Consider the following 25,440-nt stretch of genomic DNA (forward strand, 5'->3'; position numbering starts at 1 on the left):
TAGATACTTAAGAAAATATACAGATTATGTACACTTATGAAGTTCAGCCTTATCTTAGTATTTGAATATAATCTACTTTTTTTTTTCAAGTGAATGTGTTTATTGCTAGAAATCATACATGTTTAGTGCAACACAGATACAAAGTGAATTTCTTATTTTGCCATTTTCCCAGTTCATGCTTTTTCCTTTATGTCCAACTGAAAAGCTCTGGAGGTCTGATGGCTCTTTCTGACCGACCCGACTCTTCAGATTATAATAATGTAGCTCAGGATGCATTACAAATTTAAAAACTTAATAAGACTTAAACTGGATTCCATATTTTCACACCTCCCCCAGAAAATGTTTTTTAAGGAGTCATTTTTATGTTAAAATCTTCTAAATGTGTACATTCAAGCTATGTTTATACATTTATACCAACTATGGACTATGAAAATCCGCTTATGTAAATAATTAGTAAATCCGAGTGGTTCATGGTCCCAGCTGGTTTGAATGATGAAATCTGTGTAATCTACAGTGCCAATGCATCCTGTACCACACTGTACAGGATTATTGTGGAAGCACAGCATGAAAGGCAGTACTGTACACTGGAAATTAAGATGTATTCTAAAGAATCTTTTTCTTTTTTAGTTTTATGGCTATTGGATTCTGGTCTCGACTGTTCTCAGATTCATTGGATATGTGCAGCAGCAACAATTACCCAGTTGTTTCTCAGTGCTGTGGCATTGGCAGTATTTTTTTGCCAGCAATGAAAGTACAGGAGCTCCAAAGTGTTTGACTGCTTTTTGTGAATTAAACGCCATTAAATATTAAGTTGGAAAGAAGTCATCAACATGGTTAAGTGCAGATCACACTAGAGCATTTATTCTCTGTGTTTGTAGCACTGACGTTTTGCTGCTATTTTTGTATCGAGACTAATACATCAACCTCAGGGTTTTTTTATGCCCATGCTATATGTCACATGGTATGTCTGACTTTGGCAGTGATAAGCAGCACACAAATGACAATTTAAGTGACTCAACTACTAAACAAATTGGTAGCTATAGTTTGCTATGCCAGTCATATGTATTATGATATGTATTTTTCACCATGTAACAAAATGTGAAGCACAGTACTTGCTCTAATTTTAACTAATTTGCTTCCCGACTGCTGACGAAATGCGTTTGGGTTGACAGTCCCATCTATAGTACCAGCCTTTATATATTATTAATTATCGGCTTCAGCAGCTTGCATCTGATCAATATTTCCACCACTGGGCAAGATAGAGATGTTTTTTTTTTCTTCTCCCTTTTGCAATTTCTCAGTGTGACTGGTAGTCTAGCTGCTACACATTTAACCAGTTGTAAGTATTCGTAGATATATATGGTCTATGGTATATAAGTTTGGACAATCGGCTTTGAATGGACAAACTGTTAACCTGGTTGGAGTCGTTCTCAAGCTGTGAAGGGTGAGGGTTATAGTGATAACGTGGAGTAATTGAAATCCCTCTCTCTGCTTAACTGCCGCATTGACTTGCCTTGATTTACAGGCTGTGCTTTTCACAGAGGGGTCATGGAGGTCAGACATGATACCTGAGCTGCACTGACTGGATGGGTTGGGTGAACAGTTATTATTGACAGCAAGCCATGCTCTGATCTCTCTTCGGAGAGACATGGAGAGACACGGAGACGTTCTCATTGGGCATTACAGAAATGATCACCATTCGTCAGACTGCAGCTGGCCTTAGGGCAGGGCTTTCTTACAGGACGGCTGCATTTCGGAGACCAAGAGCAACCAAGCAAGCTGATCTGCCAAAAGCATTACCATTACATTAAGAAATTAAACATTGAAAAGTGCTTCTATATGATTCCAGTTTGATTTTAAATCATTTTACATGTGGCCCATAGATTAATTGTGCCATAGTAAGCTAATGCTCCTAGAGTGTTTTACAATATTATCCCCCAAAAAGTAATGTAGGCCTATATGTTTTTCACTGTCTAAGTAACAGAAAATCATGCTCATGCATGTTAGAGAGGCTTTGTAAACTGCTCTGTGACCATACAAATCTAGCCCATCAATGTACAGCGACCTTTTTGTGTCAGTAATTGCATTTATTTTTGTTTCTCCTTCCAAGTACTTCGTACAATTGGGTTCATTCAGCTTGACCACGGAGAGATCAACCTTGTCCATTTAACAGCAAGCCAGAAAAATAAATACATCTTTGTGCAAGCATTGAAAGCCTTTTTTATTTTTATATTCCTGTGAGTTGATGAGCTGCAGTAGGGCCATCCCAGGAGCATTTCATTGAGTAACGAGGGCACAGAATCCATGGCTCTTTTATCCCATTACCTACAGGTTCTCTGCCCCTCATGCTGCAAGGGCTGCAGCTCGACTTCTCATTAAAATGGCCAATCAGGATGCCAAGACTCTGGGCAATCTAGGACTATGTGATCACTTTGTTCATGTTGATTACTTGCAGAGTTCCTAAAATAAAACATTTTATTTCCCATCTTATTTTGGCATCATGTCCTGGAAAGCTTTTAGCAAGAAGATTTATTTTAGATTTATTTTTTATTTAATTTATACAATACAGAAAATGAGGAGGACAGTAGAGATCATTGGTGATTTCAGTCCATACCCTGCTTTTAAAAAACAAACCATCTGTCACTTTGTACTTGATTTGAATTTAAACAGTCACCATGCTGTTGTTTGTGGAAAGAGAAAAAGCCTTCTTCACATTCCAGCACTCATTGCAAAGGAATGCCTTGCAAATTACCAAATCCTTTTGGTTTCTTTGGAGAATCCCCCTCCTTATGAATGAGGCTGGTGACATAATGCATTTGAATATAGCCTGGATGTTAATCTTTATCATCTATGTAGTCTTTTCAGTCTTTGTGCGATAGAAATGCAAAAAGAAACTGGTGTGGCCACTTTCAGATAATACCAAATCATTTTTTTTTAAACATTTTATACTTTGAATGAAAATGCTTGTGTTTTAAATGGTAAGAAACTAATACTTTTAAACTTAAAAAAATAAGCACCAATGAAAAACGTACTTTACGAATGCAATTGAGAATGGATTTATCTATTAAGTTAGTTGAGAACGCATGTACAAATGAGCTCACTGGCAGTTGGTAAAGTATGTGTGATTATCTAGGACTGGAAAACTGAGCGGGCAGGTTTGTCCGGGTTCCATTCTTACAGCAAAATATTCCTGTCAGACACAAATATCAGTGATCATGCACGGTGAGTGCTGTTTTCAGAGGAACATGACAGGGAGCACAGGGGCCGCATGCAGTTTACAGTGACTCCATGGGGAGATTTAATATCGGCTTACACTTTCAGGTGAACACACATCTCCAATGTATGTAATATTTTTAATTTGTTCGAGTTCCATAATGCAGTTTGAATAATGATTGTGCTTTTCCCCTTGCACTTATAACATAAAAGGATAGAGGGGGATGGGTAAAAGCCAGTGCATTTCAGTCTTTACTGGACGTTTTACTTAATGTCACTGTGTTTAACGGGTTTATACGTATTCCTTTTTTGAGGGTTCTGTCTTGCATTATGTGGTATGGGTTCCAATTTATTAATGATATATTAGTACTGGACTAGAGCTTGGCTATGGCTATTGACCTGAACTGGTACAAATAGCAATATGTGATTAAGTCATTAATAGATTGCTTTTTGGAAAGTGTTTTTCAAAAGACCATTTTACTGTGCAATCCTGCCTGTCTGCTATATACTAATGAGTATGGAAAAATACACGGAGTATTGGGAGTACCTGTAAAAATGTACCAAAGATCAATGTTTTAGATGTACCTGACTATTGAAAGCAGCTGATTCACATAAATATATTACCAAACCTTAAACTAAAAAGAAGTAAAGCAATGAACAAAGTATTGGCAAAACCCAATTAAATAAACTCATAATTTATATTTGTATATAGTACATTGCACATTTAAATAACTGAAATAGTTTCTAGTTAATGCTGTGTATTCAAATGCATATTAGAAATATTGAAAGTAATTACAAACAGTTCAGATTTGTTTGTTTTTAAGCCAAAGCAACAATTTGAACCTAAGCTGGCCAACACCACAATTTGAAGCTAGGCCCATTCAAACATACTCCCATATGAGCTTAATTGGAAGAAATGCAATCCTAATCTTATTTTAAGTATCTGTTTAATGGGCACTCTTACCCTATTCCAATGTAACTCTAATTTGATCAATTAACTTACTGTTGGTGGACTTATAAGTTGTATAATTCAAAGAAATACAAACCACCTAAATGTAACTGTTAGACCAATTCTTCAGTCAGTAGAGTGAAAAACAATGAATTACCTATACACCTACGTGATATAGATTCTTTATTCTAAACTGTGATAAGTAATAAATTCATAATTTAATTTTTCAATGTCAAAGGTGGTCTTTGGGAATGACAATTTCAGAACAGAAAGCTTACAACTGCATCCACCATCGATCAAGGTCATTTCATTTACGCACATGCTTCCTGAAGTATGAGACTTTATTGCTTGGAAAGAGAGAAGGAATGTAGAATAAATGGCTAATTTAAGAAGCAATTGCCTTTCCTATTTATTTTGACAAGTGGTTTGTAGCTACTGTAGTAAGGTAATTTGTCTAGTATAATTGAAACCAGCAGTCAGCTAAAATACCTAGAGGACAAGTGATTGCCTTATCTAGCACCACCAGCTAAGCACAATTCAGACGTATTTACTTGGGTGAAGGTTGACCTATTATAATGAAGGCCAAGTTGATGTGGTTCCAAAGGTTTTGAGGGGATCAGTGAATTATACCTCCTATAAACCTTAGTTTTATTACTAACCACACTTTAACCATTCAATAAAGTAACAGTTTCCACTTCTTGTTCAGTCTATATTGGAGTCACTCTGCATGAATACTGGATAGTTCTCAATAAAGGTTTAAATTCTTCCATTTATTAAAACATAACATGTCTAGATTGAAAAAATGTGCACATGCAAATGGAAATCATGAGTTACCTGTTTTTAAGCAGTTTTAGTGATTTCTTCTATATTTCGCCTTATGAACAGAGTAGTTTAGGTTATGAATTATGCTACATGTTATGATACAATGGGTAATTTAACAATCTAATTTGAATATATGGGAAAATATCATCATAATTAATTAGGCCTACTACTTGTATTTTAACGAACAACATCAGAGGTTCAAAACCAAGGATAATGCTAAAATGGTGAAAGGGCTAAGTCTGTTTAATAAAATGTGGTATGTTTGTGTGGGAGACACTATTTATTAATAACTGACTGTAGCAGATCTAAAGAACATGTAAATAATACAGCAGTTCACTTGCAGTTTTTGATTTTGCTTTATGGATGCTCAGGGCTATCAATTTAAATCTTTGCAGTACTTCTGAAGTGGCAGAAAGCTTTCCCACTGATTGTGCTGTAGCCTATATGTTTGTTAATCTCCAGTCTGAGGAAAGGATGTTGTAACCTCCATGTGTGGGGTTTCATTCACTCAGGATAGCACTTGACCCGGGGATATTGGTGGTTTTGAACATTTGAAGGCGTTTAAGACTGCTTCATACAGTAGAGCACATTTGCTTTCACGTCTTTTCATGTTACATTGTGCTTTTGAATTAAAATGCAGACCAAAACTTAACAAAATATCAGTGAATTATTCTCTATCTTCACATATAATTGAGATGGGACAACTTTCCCAAACTTGACTATATAGTTTTCAAATAAATCACTTTATTGTTTAAATCACCAAATGAAAGACAATGTGGACATGTACAAACCCTACCTCACACCCAGTGGCAGATCATAGAAACCTGAAACATGAGCTGAGACATCAGAAAACTGTAAAAACACAATGATATGAATATAGTTTAGATGTTTTAACCATCAACCAGAAAAAGCACTATTACCAAACATTGTCGAAGAGGTCGACCCTAAACTGCCATCCTGATATGTAATCCATGCGCATCAGGTTTTAATTTTAATTTTGTTGAATTGGTGGTTATCAATCTATTCTAAGGTACATTAAATTAATAACTTAAGCCTTCATTTGTTTTAGGACAAGCTCAGAGGGATTTCTTCACAACCTGCAGGGTTTAGTGTTTGGATTAATGTTACAGAGCTAGTTTTCCAGCTGCTTTCATGCAATAATGTAATTTTATTTCCCTAATCTGTCTTTGTCATGCTGTGCTGCATAAATGTTAATGAAGAAACTGAGATAATATTTTCTGGAACAAGATAATGGAAAAGTAAATTTGCATTATGCAGTGTGTACCATCATAACAACGGAAAGCATATAGTATGGCTATACATGAATAAGACGGGGTGGCTTCACTTTCAGGGCAATACAGTGATGTCAAGTGTTTTTTGTTTTGTTTTGTTTTTTATACTACCACTACATATCTGGTGGTTGTTAGTGATCTTTTATCAGCTTGAACTGAAGGTACTTTGAGGTTCCTCCTTTAATTGGAGAAAACGTTTCAGTTGAGCTTTAAAGGTCTACAAGAATGCAAGTCTAGAATAAGGTAATTTGTTCGAAAACTCTGCCTCAGAAGGGCAATTTTTCACCTTGAAGGGATTACTGTTTTTTAAGTGCTGTCTGTTATTTTTGGTAGGCCTCGTCTCCTTATTTTTCAAGGCTGGACAAATGTAGCAAATATTAATAAGAGCACTTCCTAAAAATATTAAACTGGTTTAATACATACAGCATTCAGTAAATGGGTTTAATCTCTCTGACTTGACTAGGGGGAAACTCGTACTTTTACCTCTAATCAATAATTAATGCACAGTTAAATAATCTAATAATGAGTCTCAGTGCCTCAGCCTTATTAATTTAAGGGTTTCACTGATAATTAGAAGAACATTGAAGAACATGAAATCAAATTCTCAGGCACTATAAAGACTTACTGTTTTTCCATGTGTTTAATGCTGGCAGATTCATATAGTTAGTGGTTCAATGCAAATAATATATAATTTTAACCAAGGGTGAGGAACTCTCGAAGTATAACTCTTATCTGTTAGTCTGAAACACAACATGCTTTTTAATGATCACTTTTTGCACTAGAGAGTGATCATTAATTGATGTATAGTAATATGTGAGAAACCTAATGGGAGTCACTGGTAGTTATGAAATGATAATTAAGGGAGATCTTTGAGCATCATTATAGAGCTGTACATAAGTTCCTGTAGTTATAGTTTATATGTTTGATGTACCTCCTCCTACTTCATAGATCATTTCTAATTGAAGCAATTAGGGGCGAGAGCAGTGCACTCTGGGTCGTCTAGGGTTTTCCATATTTAAAGCTATAAATACAGTGTTAGAGTTGCGCAGGAACAATTATTTTACTATGTTACTTACCATTTCCATTAGTGCTCTTCAACCTAGAATTACACTACATTGAGAATCGTGAAATGTATATCAGTTATAACCTTCTGTAGTTCATTATAGACGTGTGTTTTTTACTCTTGTCTAATCTGTAATTTCCAAAGATACAGGGCCAGGATTGTATGATTTGTAATCTTCTCTGTCAACCGCAAGGCATTTGTTTCTGTTCTGTGTGCTTCAGCTGTAAAGGGATAGGACTGGATATTGTGCAGCAGTGGATAATTCTGTGGCCTTCTATCTCTGGAGGCCTGAGTTCAAATCCAGCTCAGTTTAACTCCCTATGGACATTGCAGTATTTTATATTAAAGAAGAAGAAAAAAATTGAAGATATCCACAGGATTGCATGCAGTTTGACATCGCTTGACAGCTGGTCTCAGCAGGGTTCCAGGCCTGAATGGTGTGGAGCACGAGGGAGAGGAACATGCACTTCCAGAGCTGTAATATTGTCTTGGTACCTCACCTTCTTTGAACCCTAGATAAAGAATCTGATCAATTCCCAGCCCTGAGAATTGGCCTATTTTTCTGAGCTTCTTAACATTTATATAATGGAGCAAAATGACAGTAAATGACTGCAGTGGTCTCTTATAAATTTGTTCCATCAAAATATTGGTTTCATCGATGGATACTTGTGACTTTTTATATTTTATATTTAGGCCTATTTGCCACTTCAGCTTTAGAATATAAATTAGCTTTTTTCCTGCAGTGGAAGAGTTATTTTTTTTCCACAAACATCATTCTTGTAGTTGAAACCTCAAATACAAAGACAACAAAGCCGAAAAAATGAATTGAGTAGGGTTTAATGAGAAGCCCTAAAAATACAATGCTTTTCACCCAGGAAACAGCACAGCCCTAAGCACATCATAGTCCTCTGAGCTGTGCATTTTGAGACCAAGTGGAAATAACTCAGCTTGAGCTCCTTGTTTCACTGCTTAATATGACACAACATGTAGTTTATTTTCTTCAAGAGAAAAGGATTAAAGTAGGTGTTCATTTTGAAGGCAGTGGATCAGCCTGCATTGTAACTGTGACAACACTTTTTAAATGGACACAGAAAAGCTGCAACTGTACTGCTCCAATTAATTTGAAGAACACTGTTTAAAGGGGGAGAGTGCAAACTTTCTATCATTTCATATGCAAGTGACCATCTGCTGCTTCGCCTTGTAGCTATAGTGCTCTTCAGGATACTCTGAGCCTTTAGTAGGAATAACGGAAAAGGAAAAGTGACACAGGAATGCTGAGAAACACTTACCCTGGAAACGGAATTATCTGAAACCCCAACCAGTCTTTTCAGCAAAATAATGATGGTATTCAGAGACGAGACTTGTATTTAAATAGCTGCTAAGGTTTTCGAAGGCAATGGAGGCTGACAAATGTCTCAATTTGTAAAAAGCAGGGAAAATGTGTTGTCAGGATATACCCAGACCAGTTGGAAGATTTGAATAATTGGAGCTCCTCTGCCTGCAGCCGATTTACTGCCTACTTACCGCGCTTAGTCTTTTGATAACATTTAATAAAATAATTGCTTTTACAGAAGCATCCACTTAAGCTTTCGGATGATACAGGCAGGCCTGAGGACTTTTCTAATGATGGTACAATACAGTGTGGCTAGATCAGGATGTTATTAAGTGTGGCAGAACATGATAAAACTACTGCTTCTACTTCCACTACTTGTTCGTGTATAAAAAGATGCAGAACCTGAAGCAGCAGTTGACGTAGACTTGAAACCTTGTCTGGATTGATAGGATTTGCATTCCCCCTGAACAGAAACATCAGTTAGAGTTTGATTGACATCAATTTATCAATTTATCAATACTGTTTTCAGTTCAGAGAAATTACAAAATCAGTATTTTGTTTATTATTTATGTATTCAATAGCAGACACCCTTGATACAGAGGGCGATTTCAAAACATTACAAAGTACAGTAGTACAATCGGTACAAAGCACAATAAGCATACATCCTAGTACAATGAGGTAACAAGTGCAGATATCATAGTTACATCCTGTGATAAAGGGAGGGATAGGCATAGGATAATTTGCAGTAAAACAAAAGGCGTGTTAACAATACATAAGTGGGCAGAAGTTATCTTCCAAATTGACAAATAATGTCCACACTACAGTAGGCAGTATAAGGTTCCCCATCATTAAAAGGCTGAGTTTTTAATATAAAGTCTTCTGTCACCCAGCATAATAGCAATCTGAAATTGTTCTGTATATGTGTGTATATATATATACTTAGTATACCTTGGTGGACTATACAGATTATACGAATTCCTTGGTGGAATAAGAGAGAGTAAAAAAACGTAAAAGGTTGTCCCACTCAAGGACTTCTGTAAATTACATCACTTCCCCCCCCCCCCACCTGATTTCCACTTGAGAGAGTTCATATAAAGATATTTTTTTAATTTTCAGTTTCACTTTTTGAATCTAAATGTAATTGATGTGCCACAAAACTTTACATCAAAGATAGTAACTCTGGGTTTAAAACACTGGAAAGTCTTCTGAAAAAAAGTTTCACATGACCTGATGTGTTGATCCTTTTGGCTTTATAGGTATGTTGGGACTACTTTATCATCCTTTTTTTGTGCCTCCAGCTCTGTTAAGTCTTGAAAGTATTTTTTCAACCACCTTTTTTTTTGGTACATATTTTGTCAAGATGTATTAAGGTTTATAGACACTGTTTTTGTTCTATTCATTTTTAATCTAAAGAGTACAAACCACTTACACACCATGTGATAGATTATGCAGTTTTGACCGGTTTGACCCCGCTCTTCATCTCTTTCTGTCCATCTCTATAATCCCTCCCCTGTTTCCATTTTTCAAAGTTAACAAAAATGAGTGTCGCATTTAAGGAAGATGAAGCTAAAATTCCAATGACTAAAAGAGCATGGCATAAGTCAAAACTCAGTTAATGGACCACATAGAATCACAGGAATCTATGATCATAACTGTCCAAATTTCAGCTCTTATTCCCTGTTGTCTGACACCAACACCCGCCAATTGATTTAAAAATAATAGAAAAGCACCACCACTGGACTCTGTTTAGCTTTATTTTAGCTTTACGCACATGCCTACCATAGCCAGAGTGGTCTCTCCGACTCTTTTTCCCCAAAGAGAAAATCGGAGAACTGTGGGATTTGTTTTAAAAATCCTTTTGTGGTCGGTTGCAGCTCTTGGTCTGAAAATAGTTTTCAGTGTGAGGAAGAAGGAAGGTCTACCGTGCTTCGAAACATTGCATCAGAACATGACTGGTGAATTCTGCTTCACTTCACAGAGTTTTAAAGTTAGCGTACAGTTCATGGCTTTCTGCTGTTCTGTGGGTTTTATATCTACATCTTATGTTCTGCTCGTAGCCTTGCCGTGCCGATAAAGATAGTTTTTGAATTTGAATTTGAAAAAGCACTTGTGTTTTCCCAGGAGGGAGAAATGTGTCTCAGTTTTTGTTTTGCTTTGTTGATGAAATTCTGAATTCTGGCATCTGGAGGATTTGAATAGCATAACCATCACTTGAACTAGTCAATGTGGCTATATGATTATCATTCCAGAAACTTTCATAGTGTTTTGGGGGGTGGGGGGGAATGCTCTGCGGTGGAGGGTTTTAATCAAATAACGTGGGGTGGAAATGCACTGAATGGAAAGAATACCACTCAATGGGAAATCATTTACATTCTTTGGAAGGACACCCTGTTTATACTAACATTATTCATGATACAGATCAGATCAAATCTTTGATAGCATCATTCACAGGGCAATCGGAATGATGGTTTATGCTCCTGCCACTTTGGCGTGAAGTGTACTTAAGGTTTCATTAAAAAAAAAAAAATTGCACTGGTATTATACAAGACTGTAAGTCGCAAGTTCGTTTCCTACCGATGATCCGATTTCAAAGTTTCAGAGGTAGAAGATATTAGTGAGGCAAAAAGGAGGAAGCTTACAGACTACTTCAAAAGGTAGGCTAGGTCTGCGTTAGTCACCACTGAGTCAGTACTTAACATGTACAGTAGGCTGGCTACCTGTTTGTTGCCACAGGGTGAGATTTGTGAAGCAAAAGCCTATGCTTTCGAAACGTTTTTATTCGTGAAAATAAATCACGAAATTTGGAACTGGACTCCTAGGTCTTTTGAACACTTAATTTGTTCTCAGGTACGCCAGCTTACTAGCATGTTCTAGCACCTACACGCCTGCTGTTCTGGAGTCCCGTTTCATATCGTATGGCAGCATTCGGCAACAGGCCGCCATCCAATTGTTTTGGCCTGTGGGTCGTGAAACACCCCCCCGCTCTTACCGGCGAAAATGCCGCCAGCACCCCCCGCTTTGCACGCTGCCAGCATCTAGAATGATTTTGATCAGAATTTTAGTGTTCATAGCAGAGGGCTCTCTCAACTTGTTATATTTTACAGTTTGTCAATTGATATGATTTTGTAGGCTTTGCATACACATGTGCACCCCTCGAAAGCCTGAAACCACAGAGCCCTCCCACATAACAAATCCCAATTTAACCCATGATATAGATGATATATTCTGGTGCACACTAGTGCAGTACTGTATCAGCATTCCTGGTCTTAGGGATTGCTGCCCGTTACTGGCAAATAAAGTATATGAGAGGTTCCCAGATAATGATTTTACTGGGATTCCATTTTGCTGGGATTGGTTGTAAATAGTTCACACATGCTCAATTGTGGCAGAGTGGTGGCATCACAGAAATCAGTGGATTGACAGTCAGAAGTATACACAATCCTTCTGTCTGAACTCGGTCCACTGGAATCTTTACGGTTTTCTTTGTAGATATCACTGATTAAATAAGCATAACTGATTCTGCCCAAATCCTAGCGCTTACCCTGAATCTGTTAAGTAACTCCTTTTCCAAAACCAACTGCAAAATATTGTGATTTTGCTATTTCTCTCTTACTGCAGATCAGTCACTAAACCAATTAAATGAGAAAAGCCCCAAATGCTGCCTCCCTAATCCCTAGCCTTAAAATCTACTATATTTCTGAAGACGCAATCATAGGAGATCAAGCTGGTACTATACCTCTTTAGACTCTGTAACTGTGCTGTATTATTTGTGGTTGAGATTGGGCCAGTGTTTTGTACTTCAGAAAAAAGACTGAAGATGTGTTGTTGGTGCTGTATTGTTAATTTACTCCTACTTGAGAAAGGAAATCTGTCAAAAAATATCTTTAAAGGGTTAGGGCCCTGCCCGTAGAAGTCATATCTGACCAATAGACTTGTACTGTTGAATGTTTCCTGGTATGGTATGCAAAGAGTTGCAAGTAGGAGGAATAAAGTTCACTTCAGTGTTGTTAAAGAAGCAAAGGCATTGTTGTAATCTTATATCCAAACACTGCAGAGATGGATGTGAACAGGAGAATTCCTTTGAGTTTTCTTTGTTTATTGGTAATTAACATTTCAAGGTACTGTTTATGATGAATATAAGACGTTTACACTTTTGTCTGAAATGAGTGAGTGAGCATTAACTATGTCTATTACACCTTGATTGCGAAGCTTAGTTTTATCGATTTAATTAAGGCTGGGCTGTTCTGCCCTTCTCTTTACCTTAGAAATTCGATTAGTACTGTACTACCTTTTGAATTCGAATTCTACTGTTGATCAATTAGACCCCGTTCACATTTATTAGGCCGGCCCTTTTTTTTTGACACCCCGTTCACATTTGTGGTTTTAGGAGGCCTAAGTGCGTTCACATAGGCGGGTGAAAAGGAGTCCTAAACGAAATGCATGGCGGGAATTAAACACATCTGCTCAACAAACCAGTGACGCATGACATTAAGTCTGCTTACAGGTGTATGCAATGTATTTATAATCACAACTTATTAAAATATATACACCGATCAGCCATAACATTATGACCACCTGCCTAATATTGTGTAGGTCCCCCTTTTGCCCCCAAAACAGCCCTGACCCATCGAGGCATGGACTCCACTAGACCTCTGCAACAATGCTTAGGTAGGTGGTACGTGTCAAAGTAACATCCACATGAATGGCAGGACCCAAGGTTTCCCAGCAGAACATTGCCCAAAGCATCACACTGCCTCCGCCAGCTTGCCTTCTTCCCATAGTGCATCCTGGTGCCATGTGTTCTCCAGCGACGCACATGCACCCAGCCATCCACGTGATGTAAAAGAAAACGTGATTCATCAGACCAGGCCACCTTCTTCCATTGCTCCGTGATCCAGTTCTGATGCTCACGTGCCCATTGTAGCCACTTTCGGCAGTGGACAGGGGTCAGCATGGGCACCCTGACTGGTCTGCGGCTACGTAGCCCCATACGCAACAAACTTAACTTTATTCTGCATACATACATACATACATACATACATACATACATACATACATACATACATACATACATACATACACAGACACGTCAAGCAATCCAGAAAAAATACATTTGTAAAGTGGATTTTTAAAATCCCTTTTTTAACCATATGCATCTATTTGTTTCCTTTTCAAAACCAAACTTCATGGTTACAATTCAAAAATGCTTACATAGCCAAACTGGCAGCCACAATTATTTCCAGTTTTAACTCTGGCTGGGACATTAGACTTCCGAGCAGATATGATGTGAATTTGGAGCAAGGCCTAGTAGTTTCTGTATGTAAATGGTATTAAGGATGTTTGTTAGGTATCTGTCAGTTACCATAATAAGCCCTCTGGTCCTCGCAGTCATTTTCTGCAGGCCTCCCCTGTTTGAAGCCATAACTCTTCCACTCTCCGTTCTTCCCTTGGGATCAGAATTACTTTGTAAGAATTTGAGGAGGATTAACATTGTCTGATGCATTAAATAGTGGTCAACCAGCTTTTAGGTTTACAGTTTTAAGTGGTGGATTTCAGATTTGGATTTTTATTTATATATTTGTTTTAGAACATGTGTAAAAACTATTTAAAACCATGATATAACCTACTGTTTACTGTGACTGTTTACATGCAATCAGTTTTTAGCTGAATACTCAGTACTGTAAATTTTATCAATCATGTTAACAGCTTATTCAAATATGATCAGTACCAGTAAGACTTTGCATATTCAGATAAGATATGATAAGATATGTAGTGGATTATTACAGAAATTTTAGATGTAAACATCTTATTCTCTCACTCACTCACACATATATTATATATTATATATTTTGTAGGAAATTGGCCTTGTTCTGTCCACTTTTATTTTGTTGAAACAGCAATACTAGATGGTTTGTCATGACAAGCATAAGTCAATCTAAACCAGCAATAATGCATACAAAACAAAGCACAGGATTACTTGTAACTCCTAAACTCCCTCACCAAACTAAAGCCCATCACTTTCTAATATAGGAACCTCACACAATCAGCAACAAGTGTTTGACATTATCCTGCTGAGTGACTTACCTGTGCAGACCCAGCTCTGTCCTGAGACCTGTTGTGTTAAGTATCCGCCTTTATTATATAATATGTAATGTGTGTGCGTTTTAATAACGAAAGAGACAGTTATCTGAGGTTCTCACACTTATAGATTTCTCCATGGTGGGTTTACTCAGGATTTAATTGCTGGTCCTTACATGTTTTTTTTTCTTTTGAGAAAATCCTTATTTTGAATAATTCATATGCACACCTTCAGTTTAGAAATTCACTGTTTGACCACCTAAACACCACATTTTGGCATGCGTACGATATTTTTCATGGTTAGATGTATGTGACTGTCTAGCTGCCTGCTCATTTTTCATGTTTAATGTAGCAACCTTGTAGCTCTTGCCAAAGAGTATTGTAATCCCTAAGAGCATGCTGTCGAACTTCCTCAAATAACTAGTGTTTGTAAATCTGAATAGTATATAGAAATAAACCCATTTGGATAATTGGAAACGTGTTGTGGCAGCTAACCAGTATGTAAAACATGAATCAATCAAATAAAAAATTAAATGTTATTAATTAAAAGTATTTATCTAGAAAAGTCAGTTACAGAGCATCCAGAGGCAGGCAGGGAAATCAAAACTATATATCTGTCAGTTTATAGGCCTCATGTGTGTTTTTATAATGATCAGTCATGGGTCTAAAAAATTATTTATCAAGAAATCAGTCTCGGTTACAGAACATCCAGAGACCGCAAGAGAAATCACAACTAGCTATTGATCTGACTGAAGATCATTCCCTAATTAATATCATGTATTTGTATCCCCATCCGCGTCAGTCTGAGAAATTCTATACATGCCTCAGTAGTGTCTGCAGCTGGAGGGACTGCTTCCCTCAAGCATATTCTTCATTTTGTGGTGGAGCTTGAAGTCCTTCTCCAAAAGGCACACATCTCTGAGGAATTGCATCAGAGTTATATAAAAAAAACATCATTACTATGTCTTGACAGTTTCACTGTTGCATGGGCAGATGATGAATGCAATGTATGTTTCTGTGAAGCGTAACTCGTGTCTTATTGAAAAATCTTCAAGTTAAGTTTAAAATACAGTTACTGGAGTGGATGGCTGGGTTGTCTTTGTGACTAAGGCATTTGACACCAATGCTGTTGACATGAGAATATTCCTGTCTGCACTACAAATGCTAGTTAAATGGAAAAAGAACATCCACCAGGTTGATGGTGATTGGATTCCCTGGTGATTTAAAATAAATGTGGATAGTTTAAAACGTTTTTGATAATTTTGTTAATGAAAATACTTTTTTTTTTTTTCTTGAAATAACATTTAAATACTTTTTTGTCTCTGTGATATACACTCACCTAAAGTATTATTAGGAACACCTGTTCAATTTCTCATTAATGCAATTATCTAACCAACCAATCACATGGCAGTTGCTTCAATGCATTTAGGGGTGTGGTCCTGGTCAAGACAATCTCCTGAACTCCAAACTGAATGTCTGAATGGGAAAGAAAGGTGATTTAAGCAATTTTGAGCGTGGCATGGTTGTTGGTGCCAGACGGGCCGGTCTGAGTATTTCACAATCTGCTCAGTTACTGGGATTTTCACGCACAACCATTTCTAGGGTTTACAAAGAATGGTGTGAAAAGGGAAAAACATCCAGTATGCGGCAGTCCTGTGGGCGAAAATGCCTTGTTGATGCTAGAGGTCAGAGGAGAATGGGCCGACTGATTCAAGCTGATAGAAGAGCAACTTTGACTGAAATAACCACTCGTTACAACCGAGGTATGCAGCAAAGCATTTGTGAAGCCACAACACGTACAACCTTGAGGCGGATGGGCTACAACAGCAGAAGACCCCACCGGGTACCACTCATCTCCACTACAAATAGGAAAAAGAGGCTACAATTTGCACAAGCTCACCAAAATTGGACAGTTGAAAACTGGAAAAATGTTGCCTGGTCTGATGAGTCTCGATTTCTGTTGAGACATTCAGATGGTAGAGTCAGAATTTGACGTAAACAGAATGAGAACATGGATCCATCATGCCTTGTTACCACTGTGCAGGCTGGTGGTGGTGGTGTAATGGTGTGGGGGATGTTTTCTTGGCACACTTTAGGCCCCTTAGTGCCAATTGGGCATCGTTTAAATGCCACGGCCTACCTGAGCATTGTTTCTGACCATGTCCATCACTTTACGACCACCATGTACCCATCCTCTGATGGCTACTTCCAGCAGGATAATGCACCATGTCACAAAGGTCGAATCATTTCAAATTGGTTTCTTGAACATGACAATGAGTTCACTGTACTAAACTGGCCCCCACAGTCACCAGATCTCAACCCAATAGAGCATCTTTGGGATGTGGTGGAACGGGAGCTTCGTGCCCTGGATGTGCATCCCACAAATCTCCATCAACTACAAGATGCTATCCTATCAATATGGGCCAACATTTCTAAAGAATGCTTTCAGCACCTTGTTGAATCAATGCCACGTAGAATTAAGGCAGTTCTGAAGGCGAAAGGGGGTCAAACACAGTATTAGTATGGTGTTCCTAATAATCCTTTAGGCGAGTGTATACCAGGACAGAGAGATACAAGTTTTCAACTTTGAAGGGAACTTACTTTCAGTTTGGCTCTCTTGTGTGGGGAAATATGCAAGTGCTTAATTTCCTCTTGGCAGCAGACAAACTGTACTTCCTTAAGTTTCACATTTGCCAGTGGAAACCACGACAGGTTCTTAATGTGTCCCACTTGAAAGCAGGTCTCTCATAGTCATGCACGGGTAACTTTACAGTGGTTAAGAAACATAAATACATTCCCGTACAGGGTACAGTTAAGCCTTCCCCAATACAACATTTGTAATAGACCTTGCTTCTCTGCATGGTTACTTGTGTTTGAAGTCACAATAAAACTGTGCACTGGAATCAAAAGGCAGTTTGTGAAAATGGTCGACTAAGCAATCTCATTTTACTGCCTCATTCCACAAAAGTGTTTTGATGTAATTACACAAAACCATAACATGGAAGCTGTTTTTTTTGCACACTGAATAATTAGCAGTCCTGCATTTAGATCATCCTTCTGACAGTCTACACAATACAAACATGGCTTACAATTGCAAATCTCTTCTGTCCAGTCTAGCATATTTATTACCATATTACATAATATGTTACAGCCTCTTGAAATGTTTTAAATCTGTCAATGCTCTACTTTAATGTGAGCGCATACTTTCCAGCATCGGTTCAGAGGCAGTGTAACAATTTTTGCAGGTTTCATTAATTCTTCGTGCTTGTGTGTAACCCTACTTTATTCTCAGAGAAACATGCCATGATATTCATAATGCAATCAATGTAAGTCTTCAACTGATTTGGCTGATTTTAATAAATAAATGTATGCATAAAATAATGCATATCATAGAAAAATACAGCTACATGACTAAATATTCTTTAAATACTCTTTGATACAACACATTGATCAACATTAATATTAGTCAGATATTTTTAATTAGGCCTCTTTATCCAAGTCACCTTTTGAGATACATTAGCAATATGAACTCTGTATGGATAATTATAGTGTAGTTATGTAATATTTTCTAGGTATGTAGGAATAAAACATCTAGTCTTTATTTACTTACTTTATTTACTTATAAATGATCCAGTGCCGTATCTGGGATCACAGAATTACAAGTACTTCACAACTTTATTAGACGTATGACTAATGTCTATTCTATGTCATGTATTAGACTGTACTGTCTAGGCTTCTATAATATAGGCAGTTTTGCCTACTTTTTTAATTACATTTTCTTAACAGCTATATTTACTCAGAGGAACTAACCATCTATTTTATATCATAATAGTACAAGATGAAATTAAATGCTTTATTTTGAAAAATTATGTTCATGTGTACCTCAGAGATTTAGAAGATAATGCATATGTTAATTGGATTGAATTTAATGCTTTGTAGAGGTGTGAGGAGTAGGTGTTATTTCGGTAATACAGCAGTCACACATCCGCATTACAACTCTTATTTGAACACTTGTAAATGCATTTGTGATATGTATGAAGTTGATACATTATTAAATACAATACAAAGGCCTGCATGTCACTTTAAAGCCTTTTACTGAAATGCATTTTCTTTTGACCTGGAGTCTGTTAGTCATGTGGGATTCTGCTTCAGCACACTCATTTGCTTCTTGGTGCTGTTCTGTAAATGTAAATATTTAATCAGTGTGATGCGTTTGGCGACATTCTCAAAACGAACTTGATTGTTCAGGCGGTTTTAATGGCTCCACGGTCTTCTGTTGTCAGAGAATATTGTTCATAGGCCCCCGAAGGCAAGAGGTGCCGGTTAGTCACTGTGTTTGTGTCAGTGCGGGTTGCGCTGTGCATGTGACTGTTCTGCAGTGAAGGCCCTTAACATTGCTACAGTCTAGACGAGTCCAGAGCAGATCTCAGACCTACTGTGTGTGAGGGTCACAGCAACATGCCGCCTTAGCCATCTCTCTGCCCTTACATGTGATTCTTTGTGTGTTGGGTCAGGTCCTTCTCACAGGTTGGGTCACAAGTGTCAGGTGTCAGAAGCATCATCCAGACTGAGTACATTGAGAACTGACATTCAGGATCTTGGAACTCGTGGGACCAGATGTCTCTTGCGGTCTTTATTTACGGGTGCAGGAGCAGAACTTTTGTAAATGTCTTAAACTGGGAATGTTTCAGCAGACAAATAATAGAATAATAATAATAATAATCCCCAATAAATAGACAGAAGCTACAAACACTAGCTTTTGCATTTTTGACACATATGTTGAGACTTTGCTGTTTGACATATAGCCTATGGGCCCTTGACTTGCATTGTATTGCATTCCTGATATTAATTTCAGCTTCATAGTATTGCATCTCCTTTGCCATATGCTAAACCAACTAGGGAACTTTATTGCATAATGTGTGTAATAGGCCTATATATTCAGGTTTGTCAGTGTAAGAATAAAAAAGCAAAAAACACTTGGGTTTGAAGGGAAAAACACTTTGAATTTTTCATGCTGTTCAGAAATTAGTTTTTAGTCTTTGCCAGCTCTTGCACCAGAATTTCAAGAATATTTTCATCATGTGATTTTACAGCTTTCCGTTTTTTCTCATTTTTAATTATAGTGGACCCTCTTAATGTAATTGAACCCTTTGAAATTTATTTGAGGTACAGTTTTATGGCATTTTGACTTGTTTGCTTTATAATTATAATATTTTAGTTGAACCTTAATTAATGTACCATTCAGGGGCAGACAGAGCAATCTAGAAGGTTTACGGCAAACACACAGTCTAAGTTTAACTCACAATAATTGTATGTCAGTCATACAAAAGTAGAAACGTGTGAAAAGATTGTTTCCACTGCTGCCTGTCCAGCAAATGAAACGAATTACATAATAGTAATACATTTTTTAACCCCAAAACTTAAATTAGCTTTTCAGCATCATGCTTCTTTTATGTCATCTGTTCTTTTGAGATCCACACCAAACTGCAAAGTGGATTTCACTGTAGAGTTTTCTAAATCCTCATTTGGAATCTGTCATTTTCATGGTGGGGAGTTCAAGGTTTTTCCACAGTGTGGGCACCCTTCCCAGCTATGGGATTTTTAGCAGCTGCTCATCCATCTGACAATTTCATCGCATCAGGCTTGGTTATATCTTAAGGTCAGATTGTTGAGCTGCAATTCTACTGCTAAAATAATAGCCAACTTTCTGAAATATAGAAAAGGCTTTTAAAGGAAGTGATGAATAGTGATGAACACTAGACTATACGTTTCCATATGTCCTGAGGTCCTAGTTTTTTCCCCCATTTTGGGCTTATCGATCAAAGTCTCTTGCAGGATTTTAATCATTTTCTCTATATTTCCTACAAAGTTGCTTTATTTGAGCAGAAATATGTGTATTCATCACAGTTTTGCTTGAGTTTTTGCTGTATAATGTTCTTACGGTTATACAGATAAAGAAAAATGAGAATGTAACCTACAGCTTTCGAAAGGAACACAAGACACTATGACTGTTAATGACCCCACTTGATCTGGTCTGTTCAAGTGTTATTATGAACACAATCGAGCAGCTCACTCATATCAATACTAAATATAATATTTTGTATTTCCTTTTTTTTCCTTCTTATTTATAGTTTGTCCTCTTAATATTCTTGGCTTTCCAAGTGAAATGCAATTTATTTTCCATTAAATCCTCTGGCAATCCTAATTCCATAGATTAAACAGTATGCTTAGTTTATGATAAATGTAAGTACAGGCTGGTCTTTTTCCCAGGAAACTATAGACATGAACTGGTCACATTCTAAAGCTGATGTAATGGATTTTCTGGATTTTCAGCTTGTTTATTTTTGGTTCCTCTATTTCCAGATGAGATGTACTGTGAATCAGAAGGACTGACCGTGGACATCAAACATTATCTGGCAAACTTTCATAAAATCTGAGATGTTAACCCTAGAGACAGTCCACTAAAGTGCAGATTAGTCTTTTCTGAATTCCTGCTGTCATTATAATACTTAAGTAATAATCCTCTCTCCTGCTCCGTTGGTCCCTTTTTGTGTATTGAAGTGGCATGATACAGGTTGTACTGGCACTGAGTGACTTAGTGGCTCATTGCAGTTCAGTGTAGATTGGTTATTCTGGGTCTTTTTTCCAGGGCCCTTAACACCCTTACGGCAGTTACAAGGAAATCTGTACATGTATGTATTTGTGCTTTTAAACATTACTCCGTGAGAGTCATTTTCATAAACTTCTACCATTGTGCTAATCAAAAACCTGTTTTCATAATGACGACAAAAACACAAAGAATTGCTGAAAGGAAATGAATACATTTTTCAAAATTGCCCCATAAGTCAGTTATTTTTCATCTTTTGCAAAAAAAATTTCAGTAACACTTCAAGAATTTGAAAAAATATGTATTCATCGATTTATGTTGTACTGAATAGGTTGTATTTGGCTACTGTATTTTGTAGACTTAAGTCTAAATGTAGTTGTCTTTCTGAACCTTATTTTTTGAAATACTACATCAAATGCTTTCTGAAGTGAGTGTTAGCCAACAGCATCAGTCAGGTTACCAAACCTGGTTCGGCCTCGTCACTGACTTCCTCAAAAAGGAACCAAAAGGAAATGCCTGCTTCATGTTTTGCAGCACAACACAGCTTGCTTGCAGAAATTGAATTGTGGCATTTTCTGCCAAGTATATCTGTGCCACATGATTCAAGTTAAAGTGATTGCCTTAATTTTGTAACACCCACATTTTATGCAATTTGAAACTCCTACAGACCAAATAACAGAGACCAAATTCTAGTTTAGCTGTAAGTATATTACCTGTGCTGTTCAGATTTCTTGTCTTAATTGTTTTTGTAAAGTTTAAATGTGTTTCGATGGGTAAAAACAACCAAAAAGGAACAGTGGGGTGTATAATCTATGAATGCAGTGATTTGTCTGATGAAAAAATGGATTAAAAAAATGATGTGACATCAGATCATACTGTCTATGAACTCCCCTCCCCCCTTTTTTTTGTCTTTTACTATTGGTAGATGAGAAATTATTCTCTTCCATCAGTTTCTTTTATCTTTTTTCCTGTTATTGAGGTTGCGCATAGATGTTACATCTAGCTAAAAAAAAGTGCATTTGCTTCACTCTCTCCTCGCAAAAACAACCAAAACCGTTAACCTTATTTACGTCAACACATTTAAATTAAACGCCCACACATACAGTTTTCATATATAGAAAGGTAAGTCTTTAACAAGTTGCGTATTGGACCGGAGGTCAGGTGGTGTCTGGAGATTGTCTTGTATTGTAATTTTGAACAGCAGTGCTCTACCAGCATTGATGCATTTCTTTAATGGTTAGGGCCTCTACATTCAGAATTAAATGCTGTGGTTCAAAGCGGAAAGCCCATTTCATGGTGTGCCTAGAGTCCTGACCCTAATCCTGTGGAACACCTCTGGGATGAACTGAAACAGCGATACTCTTTCGCTACACTGAAAACTGTGCTGTCAGAGGAGTGTCGCACCATTCCTTCAGCCAATCAAAAGCTGGTGGAAAGTTTCACTTCTAGGAATGTAGGTGGGCCAACACCCTGTTCAAAACATGAACACCTGCCTAGTTGTTTTGTCTGTTGTACCCCATGTAGATGTGTGTACGCAGTATAGCTTACAGACCGAAAGCTGTAGCTCTATAAAAGTGGATGTGCAATTGGGCTGAGTAGAGTACAGGCTGTTTTGAAATCAGTAGTAATCAAGCAATCCTTACAGATCACCTCCGAGACTGCGTACAGTTGCTGTAGCTCTGTTAAATTCTGTGGCAACCTCCGTTGAGGGTTTCTCTTGGCAAACTTGTCAGGCTATAAAATTCACAAGTACCTGAACACATCAGCGCACACACACCCTGCCTTTTTACATGCAAATAAAGACACGGCATGAGCTTTCATCTCCCAGTCGGCTGACTGAGAGCGTGGCAGGCAGTCAGGTTTGTTTAAAATGAAGATCTCGGCACGTAGACGATTGTGTATTGTGACTAGATGACAGTATAACCCAGCTCTGTTTATTATACTCTAGTAAATCCATGCTGAGATGAATCTTAGATATTGCGTTTTGAGGATAGTTGTCAGAGTGTTAAAATTTTAACTGTGATGTTGGTTTCAGATTCTGTGTAGTGTTTCAGTTATAATGGTACAATTTTACATTCTTATGAATGGAGTTAACATGGCTCAAGTAATCCACACACTCCTACTTCCCTTCCTGTTTTCTTTTCATTACCTTGATAAGGTTCATCTCAAACCATCGCAATATCAGGGGGTTAGCTCAATGGCGTTCCATTAGGTATTAAATATTTACATTTGAAAAACGTTTACTTGACAGAAAAATAATAACAAATTAAATACTCCTGCAAAGTTATTTGCTCTGCCATGAAACATTTCAGAGCGTTACAGTGCTGGTTGTAGCATACATAACGAAGGAGGAAATTTAAGTAATGACTTGCTAGCCATTTAAGCTAGACATTAGACTCTGGACTGTTGGAATTGCTACTTCATTTGAAAATGCTTTTATCTGGAAATGAATCTGACTCATTACAGAATGAAAGAAGGTTTGACTGGATGTTTTACTGTGCTTAACTCACTGGCCATGGCATTGGTGAAAGTGTCAGGTGTCATATCTTTAGGGCTATGTTGTTATGTCTCCTTCTAAAAGTCCCACTTAATTCTCTACTTTGAATGCAGTTGTGTGGGATGAGATGACGGGTGAATGTGTAACCTTTTCACAATCGTATTAGAGCAGCATCTGGAGGTATTCACTTGGCTTATAAATTCTGCCAACTTTACCTGTTTTTGAAGTTCCACAGAAATATAAAACAAATAAGGCTTCATATTTTCTTCTGATTGAAAAATCGTGTTTGACTCCCTTTTTCAGTGTTTACAGATGCTTTTGCTTGCTGTGCTTCTAAGAATAGTTCATGCACTGTTTGAGGGAGAAAAAATACAATACATCTCCACAGGTGGTGTTGTCCATATGTTTATTCATAAAAGATTTATTTAACCGCAGTTCCACAAGCTCAACTCTACTTCCACTTTATCACAGACCGTGTCTCACCAAAGCACTTTGACTTTCACTACGACAGAATTTTGTATAAAACTGATATTGGCTCATTTTTAATGACTTACATGTCTGACATGGTGAGTGGTATTATTTTAGAGATCTTGAAATGGTACTGTGTGGAAATTCCTCACAACCTTTTTACTACATGTTGTTGGTCTTAAGGCTAGCTTCTGCACACTCTTGCAAAACATTAAAGTCTAAATTATTTATTCCCCCTGGGTAATAGTACTGAAGGAATATAGCTTTAGGACAGAGTATCTTACATATAAAAAAATTAAATCCCTTTCTGTCGGTTTTCCTCCAGAGTCATGAACAGTGGATTAAATGAGCAGTTTCTTTACTACATCCCCATACAATCCAGCATGGTGAAACATTTGGAGCTACTTTGCTCTATAAAAACAGGGATTTGAATGTGATTTGCTATCCAATTGGCTTTGGGTTTGGGATTGGAAGAACTGTCTTCAAATGGTGCTTTTTTTTCAGACAGCTGAGCAGCTCTCCAGATGGGATTACAGTACTCAGTAAGATTTGTAGCTGGGTATGTTTTGTCTGATTAAGCTTTATCAGCAGCTATAAACTGAGCTCAGACACATTTATGCAATTACATTAATCTGAGAAACAGTATGCAGCTTGACTTCCTAGAGGGTGGTACTAAATCCCCAGGAATCGAACTAGGGGTATGACAGTATTGTGTCCTTGAAACCATCCCCTTTAGTTTTGTTTGTGTCTTTTATTTCAATCAAAGAGTTTCATTATTAATGTTGGTTGATGTCTACCAATGTAAATATTTAATTATATTTGTACCGAATAGCCTTTGCATTGTATTACTTATTATCGATGTGGAGGTGTGTAACTGCATGTGAATTTATATTTATAACAAAACTGTTCCAACACAACATTCATCCTTCTCTTTACTATTCCTCTGCAAATTTCCATTTTTAACTATGCTCATGAGATGAGATCGTTTTGCCAAATATTGAATATTTAACATTTGATTCATGTATTAACACCCAATTTTGAAAAATAAATAAATGAAAAACACCGGTTGTATTTAATTTTGGGCCACCACGTTCCCTGATGGCAGGTTTAATGTGCTG

General features: G+C 37.3%; 1 protein-coding gene across 3 annotated transcripts in view; it reads left to right on the top strand.

The window, feature by feature from the left end:
* The window catches only part of LOC136750957 (cytoplasmic protein NCK2), a 74,639-nt gene that overhangs the window by 26,698 nt on the left and 22,501 nt on the right, over positions 1-25,440 (top strand). The window contains exon 1 of one of the 3 annotated variants that reach the window (XM_066706149.1): positions 3,219-3,321. The exons of 1 other annotated variant lie outside the window; for it this stretch is intronic. The gene's annotated coding sequence lies outside the window, so the exon portion shown is untranslated. Of the gene's footprint in view, positions 1-3,218; positions 3,341-25,440 lie in introns of those variants that run through there. One more of the 3 variants, XM_066706148.1, reaches the window with a different exon arrangement.

This window comes from Amia ocellicauda, chromosome 6 (assembly GCF_036373705.1).
Source record: "Amia ocellicauda isolate fAmiCal2 chromosome 6, fAmiCal2.hap1, whole genome shotgun sequence".
Lineage (NCBI taxonomy): Eukaryota > Metazoa > Chordata > Actinopteri > Amiiformes > Amiidae > Amia > Amia ocellicauda.